This window comes from Macaca thibetana, chromosome Y, assembly GCF_024542745.1.
Source record: "Macaca thibetana thibetana isolate TM-01 chromosome Y, ASM2454274v1, whole genome shotgun sequence".
NCBI lineage: Eukaryota > Metazoa > Chordata > Mammalia > Primates > Cercopithecidae > Macaca > Macaca thibetana.
The window spans coordinates 10,050,321-10,065,282 of NC_065599.1; the positions used below are offsets into that span (position 1 = coordinate 10,050,321).

The 14,962-nt window shown below is 42.5% G+C and overlaps 1 pseudogene; it reads left to right on the forward strand.

The window, feature by feature from the left end:
- Nucleotides 1–2,697: 2,697 nt before the first annotated feature.
- Nucleotides 2,698–13,960, forward strand: LOC126947126 (histone demethylase UTY-like; annotated as a pseudogene).
- Nucleotides 13,961–14,962: the final 1,002 nt, after the last annotated feature.

The following is a 14,962-nucleotide window of genomic DNA, read 5'->3' on the forward strand; positions in this document are numbered from 1 at the left end:
CCCTGTTGCAGATGACATGATGGTATATTTAGAAATCTCAGCCAAATCTCTGAGAAACCTCTCAGCCCAAAATCTCATCACATTTGTGAATTGTGAACTCACATTCACAATTGCTTCAAGGAGAATAAAATACCTAGGAATCCAAATTACAAGGGATGTGAAGGACCTCTTCAAGGAGAACTACAAAGCCCTGCTCAGTGAAATAAAAGAGGACAGAAACAAATGGAAGAACATTTCCATGCTCATGGATAGGAAGAATCAATATGAAAATGACCATACTGTGCAAGGTAATTTATAGATTCAATGCCATCCCCATCAAGCTACCAATGACTTTCTTCACAGAATTGGATGAACTACTTTAAAGTTCATATGGAACCAAAACAAGAGCCTGCATTGCCAAGACAATCCTAAGCCAATAGAACAAAGCTGGAGGCATCACACTAGCTGACTTCAAACTATACTATGAGACTATGGTAACCAAAACAGCATGGTACTGGTATCAAAACAGAGATATAGACCAATGGAACAGAACAGAGCCCTCAGAAATAATACCACATGTCTACAACCGTCTGATCTTTGATATACCTGTTAAAAACAAGAAATAGGGAAAGGACTCCCTATTTAACAAATTGTGCTGGGAAAACTGGCTAGCCATATGTAGGAAGCTGAAACTGGATCTCTTTCTTACATCTTATACGAAAATTAATTCAAGATAGATTAAAGACTTAAATGTTAGACCTAAAACCATGAAAACTCTAGAAGAAAACCTAGGCAATACCATTCAGACTATAGGCATGGGCAAGGACTTCATGACTAAAACATCAAAAGCAATGGCAACAAAAGCCAAAATTGACAAATGGGATGTAATTAAACTAAAGAGCTTCTGCACAACAAAAGAAACTAGCATCAGAGAGAACAGGCAACCTACAAAATGGGAGAAAATTTTTACAATCTACCCATCTGACAAAGGGCTAATATCCAGAATCTACAAAGAACTTAAACGAATTTATAAGAAAAAGTCAAACAACCCCATCAAAAAGTGGGCAAAGGATATGAACAGACACTTCTCAAAAGAAGACAGTTATGCAGCCAGGAGACATATGAAAAAATCCTCATTATTACTGGCCATCAGAGAAATGCAAATCAAAACCACAGTGAGATACCATCTCACACCAGTTATAATGGCAGTCATTAAAAAGTCACAAAACAACAGGTGTTGGAGAGGATGTGGAGAAATAGGAACACTTTTACACTGTTGGTGGGACTGTAAAATAGTTCAGCCATTGTGGAAGACAGTGTGGCGGTTCCTCAAGGATCTAGAACTAGAAATACCATTTGACCCAGCCATCCTGTTACTGATGGATTTGTATAATCTGAAGGATTATAAATCATGCTCCTATAAAGACACATGCACACCTATGTTTATTGTGGCACTATTCACAATAGCAAAGACCTGTAACCAACCCAAATGTCCATCAACGACTATGGAATACTATACAGCCATAACAAAGAATGAGTTCATGTCCTTTGTAGGGACATGGATGAAGCTGGAAACCATCATTCTGAGCAAACTATTGCAAAGATAGGAAACCAAACACTGCAGGTTCTCACTCATAAGTGGGAATTGAACAATGAGAACACTTGGATGCAGGGTGGGGAACATCACACACTGGGGCTTGTCGTGGAGTTGGGGGAGGGGGGAAGGATAGCATTAGGAGATACACCCAATGTAAATGTCAACAGGTGCAGCACACCAACATGGCACATGTATACATATATAACAAACCTGCACATTGTCCACATGTACCCTAGAACTTAAAGTATAATAAAATAAATAAGAAAGAAACCATCAGTCCCAGGTAACGTACCTGGTCTTTTGTACTATATGTTTAAAGAATAAATAAAATCAGTATATATAAAAGTCCTTTAACAGCAGAGAAGGGTATGCATTCCACTATTACTATGAATCAGGGACACGTTGATGCCAAAATTAAGAGAAATACCCACATTAATATAGATGCAAATTAAATTGTAGCAGATAAAGAGATAACAATAGCTCATGAGCAACAGTTTATCTCAGAAGTTTAAATTTGGTTTAGCCTTTAAAAATCAATATAATATACCATGCTCACATGATAAAAAGAAGTGCCATAGATCATGTAAGAAGGTTTTTTTAAAAAATGGTATTTGGGGTCAGACATGGTGGCTCATGCCTGTAATCCCACTGCTTTGGGAGACTTTGATGGGAGGATTGTTTTAGTCCAGGAGTTACAGACCAGGCTGAGCAACATGGTGAAACTCCATGTCTAAAAAAAATACAAAAATTAGCTGGGCATGGTGGTGTGCCTGTAGTCCCACCTACTCTGGAGGCTGAGTCAAGAGGGTCATTGAGCCCAGGAGGCGGAGGCTGCAGTGAGCCAAGATCACATCTGCACTCCAGCCTGGGCAATAGAGTGAGATACTGTCTCAAAAAAGAAAAAAAAATTTTTTGTTTTTAAATTCTGTACCCATTTACAAGGAAAGTTCTCTGCAAAGTAAGAAGAGAAGGGAATTCCTCAATCTGATGGAGAACATTCTGAGAAACACCTATAGGTGACTGATACTGTCCTTACTGGTGAAAAACAATATTTTTCTATTGTTGAAGATATTTGCAGTCACTTCTTTTTTTTTTTTTTTTTTGAGACAGAGTCTCGCTCTTTCGCCCGGGCTGGAGTGCAGTGGCCGGATCTCAGCTCACTGCAAGCTCTGCCTCCCGGGTTCACGCCATTCTCCTGCCTCAGCCTCCCGAGTAGCTGGGACTACAGGCGCCCGCCACCTCGCCCGGCTAGTTTTTTGTATTTTTTAGTAGAGACGGAGTTTCACCGTGTTAGCCAGGATGGTCTCGATCTCCTAACCTCGTGATCCGCCCGTCTCGGCCTCCCAAAATGCTGGGATTACAGGCTTGAGCCACCGCGCCCGGCATTTTTTTTTTTTAAAGTAACCTTTATTGGCCAGGCACAGTGACTCACACCTGTAATCCCAGCACTTGGGGAGGCAAGGCGGGCAGATCACGAGGTCAGGAGATCGAGACCATCCTGGTGAACCTGGCAAAAACCCGTCTCTACTAAAATACAAAAACTTAGCCGGGTGTGGTGGCTCACAGCTGTAGTCCCAGTTATTTAGGAGGCTGAGGCAGGAGAATCACTTGAACCTGGGAGGCAGAGGTTGCAGAGAGCCGAGATCGCACCACTGCACTCCAGCCTGGCAGCAGAGTGAGACTCTGTCTTAAAAAAAAAGTAACCTTTATTACTGAAGCAGTACTCAACATTTTAGAAAATTAGGAAAAACCAATAATGAAAAATAGAATGTAAAATAATCACATTTTCACTACCTGAAGAACAGACCTTTTTTTATGTGTGCATATTTATGTGCACAAATATATGGTCAGGTTTATGTGTCAGCTTTTTGAGGCTACACGGCTGGATGACTCAAAGAAGCATGCACACAGGTGCTCCTGTGGCATTGTTTGGTGGATGCTGCTCTAATCTGCAGCTGTTGTACTGAGTCAGGCCAGATGTCCCAGGTAGTGTAATGGGCCTGACTCAGGCTGCTGAGAGGCCTTGGATTTAGAAATAAGGCTCCTACCCGAGAGCCTGCCCAGCATCCCCACAGTCATGTGGGCCAGTTCCTCACAGTAAATCTGTCAACATGTGCCACCTACTTAATCCATGAAACCTGACTGATACAAATATGTTATAATGTATATATTTATTTTTTAAAAATCTCTTTTTTCATTCACCTTTCAATTTCAGCAAGCTTCTTTCTGTTTCCTCTAAAGTCCAGACCAAGGAGAGACACCCCATGGGCCCAGTGCTTCACTCCAGCCTGAGCCCACTCTTGTGTGCTCAGTCACGCCCTATAGGTGGCCTTTCACCCAGCAGAAGCAGAGTCTTCTCTTCCTCCTACTGAACAGCTGTGGAGATTGGGTCATTTGCTTTAAAGAAAGTTTTCTCCTTCCTGTTTTGTCTTGTTACTTTCCTGTTGTGTTATTTAGCTTGTTCTCTTTATTTTATTGATAATTTAAAATAAAACTCATCTTTGACTTTTTTTAACCTCTGTTATACTTGCTTTTTGTTTATGTTCTTATATTTCTTATGTTTTCTTTCTATTGTTATGTTCTAATTTTTAGAACTTCTTTATTAGTATGCTTTCTAGGAATAAGTATAAATACATTTCCCTCTAAGAACTGCTTCACCTGGATCTCCCAATTTGCTATGTAGCATCTCTGTCATTTCCAATTTTAATATTTTTAATTCCCACCCTGGTCTCCTCTTGTCCCTTGTACTTAGAAATGCATTTCTAATTCCCAGATTTGTGGTCATGTTTTCTGGGTACCCTTCCTCCCATCTGAATTCCATTGTCATTTCAGAAGGTGACTCTAACAGTTTTTAGGCTTACTCTATAGTTCTGCGTGTGGTCAAGTTTTGATGACTGTTCCCTGTAACACTGAAAAATGGTGATGGCATGATTATTGGATTATTTTATATGTGCTTGGTAGCTCAAGCTTGGAATTGCTTTCAGATTTTCTGTCTTCCTGATTTGATGGGGTTACTTCCTTGGTCTGTTCTTTACTGAAAGGTACTTTAATATATGCTCCGTGGCTGAGGCTCATTTTCTCCATTCTGTTGATTTTTTAATTTTTATTTTGAGACAGATTTGTTCTGTCACCTAGGCTAGAGTGCAATTTCAGCTCATTGCAACCTCTGCCTCCTGGGTTCAAGGGATTCTCCTGCCTCAGCCTGACAAGTAACTGGGATTACAAGCACCCATCACCATTCCTGGCTAATTTTCTTTGGTTTTTTGTTTGTTTGTTTGTTTGTTTGTTTGTGGTGGTAGCAGAGATGGGGTTTCATTATGTTGTCTAGGCTGGTCTACAACTCCTGACCCCAAGTGATCTGCCCGCCTTGGCCTCCCAAAGTGCCGGGATTATACGCTACAGTGTCTGGCCTGTTCTATTGATTCTTGCCTTTTACTCAGAGGCTCTCTTATTTGCATAAATGTTTGGACCGTCTTAGTTATCTTAGGAAAGAAACTTTCTGCCATATTATAGTGGCTCACTTTATGTCCTGAAATGCATTCTGGCCTCAAGTCTTTACCCAGCATTGATAGAGCAAACCCAGCCTGATGTGTGCAATGTGTGCCCAGTGTGTCTTTTCTGAAATGTTTGCTGATTTTCATGGTTTAGGTATCGTTTAACTCATGCTGAGCTAGCTGGATTAGTTTTTCTATTCCATTCTGACAAACTTTGTCTTTTAAGTGGATTCTTAGTGCATTTACTGTTTTTCCTTAGCCCGTTTATGCTGCTGTAACAAAGTGTCTGAGACTGGGTCATTTATACAGAACAGAAATTTATTTCTCACAGTTCTGGAAGCTGGAAATTGGAGAATCTGGTGCCACTGGAGGGCCTGGTCTCTGCCTACTTGTGGTGCTTGGTGCTGTGTCCTCCCATGGCTGCAGGGACAGAGGAGTGGAAGGTGACTGCCTCCCAGGTCCAGCCCTTCGTAGCAGTGCTGATCTACTCACAGGGCAGAGCCCCCTAAGCAGGGTACTGAGGGGGAGCATGGCATTGAGTCTTTTGGTGAGTGCTGCTGCTCCAGCTAACTCCAGCCTCGGGGCCTGTCCCTCTACTGTGTTGCCATGCCCTCGTGCTTGGGAACTCTTTGTTCTTCCCAGTCTGAAGGTGTTGGCAGCTCCCAGCATGTGTGGGGGCGTCTTCATTTCTGACCCTCTTTATTCCTGGGGTCCTTGGTACGGAGTGGGTCTTCTTGCATGCTTGCATTTCTCATTGTGGGCTTATTTTCCCGATGCTGAGGCAGCATTCAGGAGGAGGCTTTATTTGTGGTTCATTTTGACAGAAGGGATTATTGTATCCTCAAGGGGGTGAAATCTGTGTCGGTCAGTTCAGACAAACAGATATTTTCCAGGAGTGTGCATACAGCAGTGGCCTGTGTTGGCTCTGATGGGGTCTGGAGTTGTTGATCTTGCCTGGAGGGCTGACCTCGCATTCACAGCAAGGGTGTGTCTTGGATGGTGCAGCTACCATCTGTTTGTTTGCAATGTGGAAATAATACCATCTGTTAGCTGAGGTTAGTTAGAGGCTCCAAATCAAATAACATATGAAAGTAAAGCATTGTGCAGATGTAATTTGAAATGTATGATTAAGCCTTAGTCATGACTTAGGGCTGGGAAACTGTCCTAAGTCAGGATTGCTCCCGTGTGCTCAGCACACACTGTGCTGCATGCTCCTTCCAGAGCACAGCACTGACCCCGGTGATTGTTCCCAGTGTGCAGATGAGGAGATTGAGGCCCAGGAAGTCCTGGACTTATAACTTCAGTTGGGAGCAGGTGTGGGGGCTGGGCTTGAGGAGCAGCTGGCTGCCTGCACCAACTTTTTTGTGTCCATAATGTGAACCTTGGTTCAGAGAGTCAGAGCTGGCCCTGCATGGAGAGGTGGATTCCCTGCACTCCAAACAGCTTGTGATCCTTAGTTTCCCCTACTGTGTTGGTCCATAGGAGCAAAGAGCAGAGCCTCATGATCTGTGAAGCATAAACTGTGTATGACACTGACGTTACAGGGACAGCTGGAGGGAGGCATGCCATGACTCGGGCTGCCCTGTGACATCTTAGTTGGAAGCCCTTCCTTGGAAACCGTGAGCTGTGAATCGTTTGTAATAAATCGTTAGTCTTTCTCTGAAGGTAAGTGGTAGTTTATGGATGCCTGTCTTCAGGAAGTGACTGACCAAGTTCAGGCCCATTGCTGCTTTGTGTTTTCTGACTGGGGTGAGGTTCTAAACTAGTATAATTCTCTGTCAAATCCAAGAGTAGGCACTGTGTTCTGTGTGATACCCTCACCATCCCTCCAGTCACCCTCAGGCTCTGTCTCATTTGCTCACTATGTGTTAGGAATGCCTGTGTGCCCTGGCTTTTAGCAAATTACACAGAAAAACACAAATCTGATTATACAGAAAAACACAAATCTGAGCTGATTTTTACTTAGAAATAGTTTGCAACATATTCAGTTTAAGCAATTAAGTGTTGGAGCTTATACTTAAATATTGATTTTCCTGTCTTTTTGGGAACATAGGTACTGCTTTTAAAAAAAGGATTTTGGGCCAGGCATGGTGGCTCATGCCTGTAATCCCAGAACTTTGGGAGGCCGAGGCTGGTGGATCACATAAGGTCAGCAGTTCGAGACTAGACTGGCCAACATGGTGAAATCCTGTCTCTCTACTAAAAATACAAAAATTAGCCAGGCGTGGTGGCAGACACCTTAAATCCCAGCTAATTGGGAGACTGAGGCAGGAGAATCACTTGAATCCAGGAGGTGGAGGTTGCAGTAAGCTGAGATCGCGCCACTGCACTCCAACCTGGGCAACAGAGCAAGACTCTGTCTCAAAAAACAAACAAACAAACAAACAAAACAAAAGGAATTAGGCCAGACATGCTAGCTCACACCTGTAATCCCAGCACTGGGAGGCCAGCGGATCAGTTAAAGTCAGGATTTGGAGACCACCAGCCTGACCAATATGGTGAAACCCTGTCTCTACTAAAAATACAAAACAACGAGGTGTGGTGGCACACACCTGGAATCCCAGCTACTTGGGAGACTGAGGCAAGAAAATCACTTGAAACTGGGAGGCGGAGGCTGCAGTGAATTGAGATTGTGCAACTGTGCTCCAGCTGAGGTGACAGGACAAGACTCCGTCTCAAAAAAAAAAAAAAAAAAAAAAAAGCACTTAGATTTGTAAACAGACATGAGTAAATAATTTTTATGGGTTTGGTATCCTGAGTTCAGAATTGTGAAGCATGTAAATGATGCCTATTCTCAGATCTGTGATATGAACCTTCTTTTCTTTCACCTCTTTCCATTCTCCTTTCTGTTCTCCCTCTGGCCACTCCTTTGTCAGCTGGATGTAAATTATTGCAGAAAGGTTCTCTGAGGGAACAAAAGTTTGGTTATTCTGCAATAATTTTTTCATGTTTTAAGATGCAATTGTGTGTTTCCTTGGAGTATTTAATATTTAATTATAATGAGGACTGTAATGAGAACTATATCTGTAGGGCCCGTGAATAGATTTTTACACTATGAAGCATCAAGTTTGTTTTTTCTTTTTTTTTTTTTTATTATTATTATACTTTAAGTTGTAGGGTATATGTGCATAACGTGCAGGTTTGTTACATATGTATACTTGTGCCATGTTGGTGTGCTGCACCCATCAACTCATCATTTACATTCTATTGAGAATGTCAGCTCATACTTGGGGATTTATTTGCCTAGTTTTCCATATAATCCTTCAAAAGATGATAGTGAAGAAGTAAGGAAAAGGCATATGCTGCTTAACACCTGGAGTACTGGAAGATCTGAATGCAGGTGGCAAGCAGCTCATGCTGGCTTCTCCCTGCTTCATCTCTCCTCAGCCTTCGCCTTGATACTGTTGGGCCATCAGTTTTTGCAAACTTGGTCCAGAGTATTGCTGGTTTATCCTGAACTAAATGCTGTCTTCCCAAGAACTCAACATCTCTGGAAAATTCCATGTTTTCCAACTCTCAGATGAAATAGACTGCGTTCTTCAAAGATAGAAACTCTTTCTGAGGTCTGAGCCTGGACTGTCACTCTACTTTACCAGACATGCTTAATATTCTGCCTGGAACCTTTACCCAGCAGTTAACCTCATCTTTTTTGCTCTTCTGGTGGAGATCTACCTGTCAGTACCTGCATTACACTTTGAGGCCCAGAGCCCCAGATGCCAAAATCTGGAAAGGTCTTGAGAGAGAGGACCAAGAGCCCATAGTGGCATGAAGCAGAGTGGGAAGCAGAGCTGTGGCTGGCGACTATGCAGCACTCCCATAGGTGGGCTGTGGCTGCTGTGGGCTGGTCTGCCCTTGCCAGATTCTGCTGTCTTTCGGCCATTTGTTGTCTGCGCGTATGTTTGTGCAGAGAGAGTTAATTCAAGGACCTTATTTTGTTTTTGTAGCATGTGATTATGCAGATAAATCGGTGTGTGAGGGATTAAAGCTATGTTTAATGCGTACATGGCATTGCCTCCAGTGTTAGTGGGATTTAGGGGTTGGATGGGGTGGAAGAGGGGGTGATGGGTGGTCCTTACTTGAATCTGTAATTTATTTATGTCATTATTCCATTTTTACACCTTTCAGAAATCAGCTGGTGTCACTGTACATATGTTTAGAGTTGTTGCTAAGGTGACGAGCCCAGCAGCCCACAAAGGGCTTCTGGAAGGCTGGGAAGCTGCATGGTGGGGTCTGTTCACATTGGAGCCCCATCCCTCCAATCTGTGTAAATCTCCTGTTCCAACTTAAATTGTCTGCTTCCTTTTGTTTTGATTGCCTGATTACCTAATAATTAAAAAAGAAAAATTATGTGGAATATTTAATATAGAGAGAAATAGTCCCACAGCATTAACTGTGTCTCCTTTCCATGACTGAAACGGCAGTTCAGTGTTCACAGCCAGTCTTAACTAACTCATTGACATGAGAAAAAAGCTGTGGACTTGAGGCTTTTCTCAGTGGAAACCTAGGTTATTTTCTAATATTGCATATAAACAGCAGTCCACATTACTTGAGTTATGAATCATTATTTTTCCTGAGTATATGTTAAAGGATTCTGAAATCATTTATATTTTAAAAATGTTATTTCCAGGTATGTTGATGTCTTTCGTCTGCTTGGGAAGGTAGAATGTCCACCCAGGGCTCTGTCGGCTGTTGGCTGATGTTCACTCCCACATCACTGCCCATGTCTAGAAACTGAAAAAGTGCCTTACTAAATGTTTTTTTTGGGTCTGGACTCTCAGATAATTGGGTAAAAGCTATGATCCTCTCCCCAAGAAAACACATATACTTATACATTTTCTGTGTGATTCCTGGGGTTTCAAAACTCTCTGGGTCCTTGTGCCTCTTCTGAGCTGTTGTTTTGCCAATGGAGAGCCTCCTGTTATCACCTGAGTTTATAGTTTTTATTTAAATGAAATTTGTTAACTATATTTTCTCTTTTTGTAGAATGTAAACTTGCTACAGAAAAAAAGAAAATGCAAAGTACTGTTTCCCCTTTTCCAACCAAGATCTCTTGATAAAAATTTTGTAACATAAGACAGCTGGCCTAATAAGAAGTGAAAGAGGACATGTTTGTGAATGACCATACGGTATGACACTTCATCAGATTTTTTACAAAGCATTTACAGTTTCTTGCAATTCCATATCTAGTTGTAAACTTTAGATATGGATATGTAAAGAAACAGACAAATACACATGTTAGTGTTCTATTCACAAAAAGTTGGAAAAAATAAATGTCATTCAACAGGAGGATGGATTTTTCAGACAATGAGGAGCATACTGCAGTTGTCACAAATACAGTTGAACTGCCTGTATCTGCAGAGATAAATCCCAAAGTACAACTTGGAGGGAAAAGTTATGGCAGGAACTGTACACTACGTTACCTCCAAAGACATCAGCTCTCACAGACGCTGAGTGCACTCAGGGCAGGATGGGTTTCTCCAACCATAGGACTTTCAGGTCTGACCCATGTGGTACTGCAAACCAGCATTCCCAGTTTTCAGGGGTTTTTTTGTTTTTGTTTTTGTTTTAATTTTGCTAGTGTAAGCCTTCAAGCAAAACAGGGCTCTTCTTACTCGTTTGGTTGTACCAAGGAGGAAGTCATACATCTCTTGGTCCTTTTATTGCCTAATGAACGATTTTGACCTAATTAGCAAAAATTCCGCCTTCATTATGATGATGAACTGAAAAGTGAACCTTTGGCAGGCATCAGAGAGAAAGAAGTTTCTAGATGGGATGTGGGTTCTGGTCCTGTTGTTCTTGCAAACCTGTAGTTACAGAAATCCTGGGGGTGCAGTGCCTACCCATCCGCAGTTACCCAGGACGTCTGTCCACCTGGTTTAGAGGGTTATGTTAGGAGCATATGGAAACATCATTTCAACCTTGGTTTTAAGTCCGATGAGGCCATGGTTGGTGACTTTGAGGGGAAAGGAGGTTCCCATATGCTTTCATTGTGGGTTTACATATGGGTGAGTTAGCTGTTACTAATTAGGCTTATTTTGCTCCAAGTATTCACTTGACAAACCTTTCTGTTAAGACAGGGCAACTGTTGTTTTGCTTGGCTGATTCTCTAAATGGTGAGAAGAATAGAAATTTTTTTCTTTAACCTGTTTCTGCAAAAGCTCTTCTATTTCTTGCTGTGTCGCCCAGGCTGAAGTGGAGTAGCACGATCTCGGCTCACTGCAATGTCCACCTCACAAGTTCAAGCGATTCTCCTGTCTCAGCCTCCTGAGTAGCTGGAACTACAGGTGCCCACCACCACACCTGGCTAATTTTTGTTTTTAGTAGAGACAAGATTTCACCATATTGGTCAGGCTGGTCTTAAATTCCTGACCTTAGGTGATCCATCTGCCTTGGCCTCTCAAAATGCTGGGATTACAGGTGTGAGCCACCACGCCCAGCCCTACTTTTTTTTTTTAAACAGTGTGTATGGAGTACAGGATTTCCACTACAGACAGGCCTTTTTCAAACCAGTGTTTGAATTTTGCAGGTAGTCAGTATTTGTCAGTGCCCCTATAAACCTGTTTTTGGAAAAGCATGGGCAATGAGCTGAGCAGGCTGCAGAGGTACTGAAGCTGGGTGCTTGGGGCCGTGCCCTGGGATCCTGATAGGCCAGTATTCTGGGATGGCCATTTTGGTGGCCCCTGGGGCTCCTGAGTGGCAGACTGACATGGTAGTTCTGGTGTGTAAGGGTCATTGAGATAATGGCACCAGCTGACATGGGAGGTGGGTCACAATGTTGCTTGTCACCCATGGGATAGTGAGCTTGGAATTGATGTTTAACAGGTGCTCACAGCCTCAGAGCTGTGGTCCTAACAGAGAGAGATTCAACACACAGTACAGTAAAGGTCAGGGTGAACTGCTGGCTCTCAAGAGAAAAGAGAGAGAGGAAGAGGCATTGCATGGTTCAGCTGACACCAGTCCTACTTTTGACTTGGTAAAGCTTACTTTGTGGTGCCCATCCACTGATGAAAGACCTACACATTGTCTGCATGGTTAGAATTGCTTAACTCATGTTCATATGTTGTGCAGTAGAGTTAAAAATTGAAGAAAATTGAGTAAATGTCTGATGACAAATCCAGTGAGATCCAGCACTTCACTGTGCTTGGTCACATGATGCTGAGGAATCCAAGCCACCAGAAGTCCTCTCCTTTTTGACATTTTATACAGAGCATTTAGCATGGTGCTTTAATCCACTAATCTGTGTGTTTTGGCATTTTAATTTGTAATAAAATTTTAATGGCGACTTATGTGACAAATGCTTCCTGAGCATTTCACAGCTGCAGTTTTGTGAAACTAGTAAAAAAATTGGGGGAGGAGGCTGAGTGCGGTGGCTCATGCCTATAATCCCAGCACTTTGGGAAGCCAAGGCAGGCGGATCACAAGGTCAGGAGATCGAGACCATCCTGGTGAACACGGTGAAACCCCGTTTCTACTAAAAATACAAAAAATTAGCCGGGCATAGTGGTGGACTACAGGGTCGCAGCTATTCGAGAGGCTGAGGCAGGAGAATGGTGTGAACCCAGGAGGCGGAGGTTGCAGTGAGCCAAGATCGCGCTACTGCACTCCAACCTGGGCGACAGAGCCAGACTTTGTGTCAAAAAAAAAAAATTGGGGGAGGTAAATGACAGTGTCCTTATAGTACCAGTAAATTCAGTGAGTCTGTGCTGTGTGTTTTGAAGAGATTCAGCTTGTAGTTATTACAGTTGTATAGTCCAACACTTGGAGATGGTAGTTCAAGTGTTCTGTAAAAGTATCATGAAGAAAGATGCAATAGGAAGGGGACACACACACACACATGCACACACACAAATACAACACACAGAGGAAGTGAAGAAAACCAAGGAGAAAAATTGCAACAGGTAAGAGGACAGCAACTTTTGTAGAGAAGAGGAAAGTCTCCTTAACAGGGTGCAGCCAAGGATTCCCTTCTATCAAATGACATTTGAGCATAGACCTGGGAGAAGTTGAGGGACTGAGTCAAGTGATTATATGGAAGGGTGAGTGCTCTAGGCAGAAAGATGAAGAGGAAAGTCTGAGGCAGGAGTGAGATTTGCATAATTAAGAAAGAGTGAGGTGAGAGCACAGCTGAAGGGAAGATATCAAGGATGCACATTCTAAGAGAGAAGGTTGAAGACGGGGTAGGGGGATACACCAGTCACTTGGCTTCTTGTCTGCTATTGCAAAGACTTGCCTTTTGTTCTGAGAAAGGCAGGATGCCCCTGGCAGGCTTTTAATAGAAGAGTGACTTGCTCTGTCTTTCACCTATCTCTTTGAATGCTCTAGTGTATGCTATGATCTGAATGTTAGTATCTTGCTGAAATGTGTATGTTGAAACCAAACTCCCCATGTGATGACATCAGGAGGTGGGGACTTTGGGAAGCAATTAAGTCTCGAGGGTTCCACCTTTATGAATGGTATTAATACTTTTATAAAAGAGATTAGGGAGTGTATTTGCAGTTTTCACCATATAACAGTTTTCAAAGTAGAGCTGAGTCAGGAGTTGAGGGAACGTCTCTGATAATGAAGAGCATGTAGAGGAAGCCAAGTCTTTACTTGAAGCCAACATTGTATTTTCTTTCTGTTATCTGTAGATTTCCTTGTTTTCTTTTTTTCTTTCTTTCTTTTTTTTTTTTTTTTTTTTGAGATGGAGTCTCGCTCTGTCTCCCAGGCTAGAGTGCAATGGCCCGATCTCGGCTCACTACAACCTCCGCCTCCCGGGTTCAAGTGATTCTCCTGCCTCAGCCTCCCGAGTAGCTGGGACTACAGGCGTCTGCCACTACTCCCGGCTAATTTTTGTATTTTTAGTAGAGACGGGGTTTCACCATATTGGCCAGGCTGGTCTCGAACTCCTGACCTTGTGATCCGCCTGCCTTAGCCTCCCAAAGTGCTGGGATTGCAGGCTTGAGCCACTGCGCCTGGCCAATTTCCTTGTTTCCACCAGACAAACTAAAACTGCTGGATCTTCCAACAATCTTATGTCACACTATTTTCCAATATGTATTCTGTGACAGTTAATCACTTCATCATGGTAGGCAAATGTAGAAAGCCTGGCATTTTCACATCTCAATGGATTATTTATCTGTAATCTGCAAAATAATAAATCACCAAGCCATAAATTGTTACTGCTATGTGCTGTTGACAAGAGATTTGAATGATAGGATTGCATTATTGGAAACTTAATAAATGGCAGGGTTTTTTTTCCCAAAGTGCAAGACAGATTGATTCCATACCAGATAATTTATAGAGAGCTATATTTTACTCAAAGTGTTTTCCATGAAAGTTACTGGATGGTTCTGTTAGTGGGTCATTATTTTCCCTTTCTTACAGTGGTTTGATAGCCAGTTCATCTCTACAGATCCACAATTCTTTAGACTTGTTTTGACCATACTCTTCTTAGTGGGGATTAGGCTCAGCTCAATTGTTTTGAGCAGCAAGAATAACAGATCTTGGAGAAGGTCTGTTAACCTTCTAAATCAAGGTTCAGCATAGCCAACACACATATACACACACACACACACACACGCACATGCACAGACACACCTTACATAGGAGCTCAATTCTTCTGAGCAGCAGGAGTAACAGATCTTGAAGAAGAGACACTAAATCAAGGTTCAGCATAGCCAATGCACACACATGAACACACACTCCCCCCCCCGAAACACACACACAGCAGCTCAATTGTTTTGAGCAGCAGAAGTAACAGATCTTGGAGAAGAGACACTAAATCAAAGTTCAGCGTAACAAACACAAGTTGTGGGAAGTTAGGGACCCCGAACAGAGGGACGGACTGAAGCCACAGCGGAAGAACATAAATTGTGAAGATTTCATGGACATTTATTAGTTCCCCAAATTA